The sequence below is a fragment of the Lipotes vexillifer genome, unplaced genomic scaffold, assembly GCF_000442215.2.
Source record: "Lipotes vexillifer unplaced genomic scaffold, Lipotes_vexillifer_v1.1 scaffold240, whole genome shotgun sequence".
Classification (NCBI taxonomy): domain Eukaryota; kingdom Metazoa; phylum Chordata; class Mammalia; order Artiodactyla; family Lipotidae; genus Lipotes; species Lipotes vexillifer.
Window position 1 is genome coordinate 7,534,238 of NW_006797481.1, and position 4,684 is coordinate 7,538,921.

Sequence of the window (4,684 nt, forward strand, 5' to 3'; positions counted from 1 at the left end):
CTGGAAGGAAAAAAACCAACCAGAAAATTGGTACCCAGTGGCATCACTGGCCTCATGATATTTTTAAATAACACTCATTCAGTGACATAGCTTTTAATTAAGCCTGGAGATGACCAGTACTGCATATTTGGGTTCCAGGGCTGCTGCACCAACAACTCATTCAAATGCTCCAGTGCCAGCTCCATTGCAGGCCTCATTCCAGAGACTGGATACACAGTGGCAAAGAAAGCAAAGTCCCCTGCCCCTCTGGGAGCTTCTGATCCAGCATTCACGATTTTGTTATATGTTCACTGCTTATGAGAAGCTGTGGAAGGTTCATCAAAGTCTGTAACAACAAGAAACTCCCCCTAAATTCCTGACAGGTTATAAGATGCTCATCCTTTGCCCGACATCACTCAAACCCAGTTAAAAAACAGCAACGACCTGGAGTATAAAGTTCTCTTTCTGTTTCAGATGGTTTTACATGGTTCTACCAGAGTAGATTTCCATCAAATTATTTTCCTGCTCGAGAATTTTCACGAGATCCCTACGATCTAAAAGTTCAAATCTTAAACTGAACTCATTGGATCTTAGGGTCTTCATTATCTAGTACTGGAGTTGATGACAAACTATGGCCCCCACCACCTGTTTTATTGTTTGTTTGGTTTTTCTTTGAGTTTTACTTGTTCTTCCTTTTTCTAATTTTATAAGGTTGAAGCTGAATTTACTGATTTGTGATCTTACTTCTTTCCTACATACAGGTGTTCAGTGCTAAAAATTTCACTCTAAGTACTCACCACTTGTTTTTGTAAATAAAGTTGGAACATAGCCACGCCCATTCATTTACATGTTGTCTGTGGCTACTTTCCCACCACAACCAGAGTTGAGTAATTGTGACAGAGATCATGTGGCCTAAGAAGCCCCAAATATTTACTACCTGGCCTTTTACAAAAAAGGTTTGCCAAGCCCTGATCTAGGATAACTACCAGCCAGTAGGATCCCCTACTCACCTTCTACTTCCCTTACTTTAAGTAGTAAAAATAGCAATAATAAGAATAGAAACTCACACTTATTATTTGCTGTGCTAATTGCTTCATGAGCATTATCTTATTTAACACTCCCCCAAATGCGGTTAGATCAGCCCTATGATCACTGCCTTTTGACAGATGAGAAAGCTGCCATTAGAAAAGGTTAGTAACTAGTCCCAGGCTAAGTAACTAGTAAACTAGACTTGGATCAGAAGCCGGCAAACAGGCACTCAGAACCCACTCCTCACCACCATACCATTCAGCCTCCCAGCCTCCTAGCATCCTTGGGCCCACTGTGCTCAGTTCAGGGTCCATCAGGGCTTCTGGTTCTCCTTTTCTGGTAGTCACCACCCAAATATTTGCTGGACAGGCCATCTTTGCCCAGCTGGCTAGTTCTCAATCTTCAGAATTCAGTTTAATGGCACCTTTGCAGGAGGTCCTCCTGGATTACACCTACCTCACCAACTCCCTCCCTTCCCCCAGTCCCTCTACAGCCCTTCTATTTATCTTGCTTACTTGCACTCTACTTACTGCTTGGTTCAAGCACAACAATGTAAGTTCATCATGGCAGAGGCCCCGGCACACAAAAAATATTTGCTAGATCCAGCTTCCCTGGTGGCGCAATGGTTAAGAATCTGCCTGCCAATGCAGGGGACAGGGGTTCGAGCCCTGGTCCGGGAAGATCCCACATGCCATGGAGCAACTATGCCTGTGTGCCACAACTACTGAGCCTGCGTTCTAGAGCCCATGAGCCACAACTACTGAGCCTGCGCTCTAGAGCCCGTGAGCCACAACTACTGAGCCCGCGTGCCACATCTATTGAAGCCCGTGTGCCTAGAGCCTGTGCTCCACAGCAAGAGAAGCCACTGCAATGAGGAGCCCACGCACCACAAGGAAGAGCAGCCCCCACTCGCCGCAACTAGAGAAAAGCCCGTGTGCAGCAATGAAGACCCAACACAGCCAAAAGTAAAAATAAATAAAATAAATTTATTTTAAAAAAGTATTTGCTAGATAAATATTAATTGAGTGGGAAGCTGGAAGAAACAAATGCACTGAGGGAAGAGAATTAGCTAAGTGACACAGCTGGTCAGAAGCAGAGCCTTGAGTCGTTTCTCCTAAACCAAGTCCTGTGTCCTTTCCCGTAAAGGGATTGGCCTTCAGTAACAAAGGGAAACCTCTCCAGACTCTAATTCCTGCCGATCTCAATCTCTGAGCAATCGCACAGTGGGCCAGGTTGGCAGCTGCAGGTCTGTGTTCCTGTCAGGCTCACCCAGGGATGTTTTCACACCGCTGGAAAACAAGATGGCATCTATCTCACAGAACACCCGTGCCCCAGAGCACAAGCAATGACTTTTGGAGGTGGACAGAAGGAATCCAACTGGGGGGAGGTATCCAAGATGGCAAAACGCCAAGCTTGTGTCCTTGAGCCCCGAGAGGCATTATCATGTCACCTTGCAGCTTATTTAGGGGTGAGCTGGGCAGTGAGGAGAGAAGTGAGAGGAAGGGCGAATCCTGTAGCCGGATCTTTACAAAGACAATGAGAAGTCCAATGGCTATCTTGTTCCTCAGCACATCGTGAACCCCCATCATAGCCACCAACCTGTTTCCAGTTGTGAGGCAGTAAGATTTTTCTGATTAGGACCCAAAATATTTCTTGAACACAGAGATAAGCCATCCCCAGAGGAGATGAGTGTAAGTCCAGGCATGCAGAAAACACTCAGTCATTTTTATTTCATTTCCTTTATACAGACTTAATTACTTTTCAATGTGGATTGTTATTAGCAAAGCACAGACGTATTTTCAAAATTAACAAGTTAATGTTATACAAAATCCACCAGAAAAAGACACTAAATTCGACATGTGGTGTTGAAGCCTTGAGTCTTGCTAAGGCTAATCTTAAAGACTGAATCTAGGAAGTATGATGATATAACAGTGTGACCATTATATATAGATATAATTTCCTGGAAGTCCAAGGCACCAGGTGTGTGCTAGGAGCCGGGGATACACCTGATCTGGTCCTGCCTTGTTGAGAGACAGGCACTGATAAACAGCACAAATGTTGACAACCGTGATCAGTGCCATGAGGATGAACAAACTTGTGGCCACAGTAGGGGAACTGACCTAGCCCCAGAGGAATTAGGGAGGGTTCTCAGGGGAGGAAATGTTTGACCTGAGGTCTGAGAAGGGGAAGCAGAGAGGGTGGAAGTGAGGGAGGCACAGGGAACTGCATGCCCGTTAAACACCTGACATGCTCCATTGACGGAGGGGCTCAGTTTGAATCCCGCATCCCTCCCAGATTTTTGGAGGGAGCTTTGGACTTAGCGACAGGCTGATTTCTATGGCTCAGTGGTGGGAGGATCTCCAGAACTTTCTCAGCAAACAGTAGGCCAGAAGGGTCTTCTGTGTGAAACCTACAGCATCTTTCTGGGTTGGTGCTGTTTACCGTCTAGGAGGGCAGCAAGAGTCCCTTCTAACAAGTTGCCAGAGTGTGCGTCTAAAACGAGGCAGTGCTAGGGCTTTACTCTTAAATCTGTAAGGCTAAACATTCAGTGACTTTCTTATTCCTATGAGACTGGGCTTAATTTTTGGGTGAAATCAAGTTCACCCAGAACGAGGGTGGTGACCGAGTGGGGAGCCTGATCTTGGTCACATCATATCAGTCAAGCCAAGACTTGGTGTTGACCTTTTATTTCTGCTTATCTTCACAGCCCAAGACAATCCAGGCCTATCTCAGTCTGCTATACTTGGAGAGGGCATGCCCGGTGTTATTTTCTTGCATTCATCCCCTCTGTAACGCTCAGGCTGCAAAGAGCAGTCAGCCATTCAAGGGAATATTGCTTATTCAATTGTTTTGATTGTTAAAAACATCTATCTTCTCTTTAAATAAATGAATATATAATACACATGAAGCATTAACCGTGTCAGGCACTCTCTATAAGCACTCTGCTAATTATTATTATTACTATTATCCACTAGGACTCTTATTTGTAGATTATCTTAATCATTCTTTTATAGTTCCAGTTATAGAAAAGTGCCAGGTACATGGCAGGCACTCAAAATTTCTTTATAAATGTCACAACTGAAATGTACTTAAAATTTTTTAATCCTTCAGGGCCCCGAATAAACTGCTGATATGGGACAGACCACAGAACCAAAGAGACCTAGGAGGGCGGCTGAGAACCCAGTTATGGTGAACTACAGACCAGGGGTTTAAATCAGTGCCTCCACCTATTAGCCATGGGACCTTGAACAAAGTACTCAACCTCTCCAAGCCTGAGTTTCCTCAACTGTAAAATGGGAGAATGGTGATGCCTAAGTCACACATGGCTATGAGGATGAATAGAACAGTGCATGTAAAATGCTAAGCATGGTGTCTAAATGTTCACTAAGTATTCCCTGTTATCACCACTGTCCACAGAATTCAAGACTAAGACATCAACCCTCGCTGGTATTTTAAAATCACATTAATATTTTAAACAGCTTTTGTGGAGACTGAAAAAAAAGTTCCTCTAGTGATTATTTCTATACATGCTTAATAGGCGACTGGTACAGATCTGGTAGGAAATCAGTTCCCAGCTACTGTCTGAATTTCATCGCAGCTGCTTCCCCTGAAAAGTGACATAATACAACTTGTGCCTCACTCTTGCCCCAATGAAGACAATCTTCCTAAAAGGCTC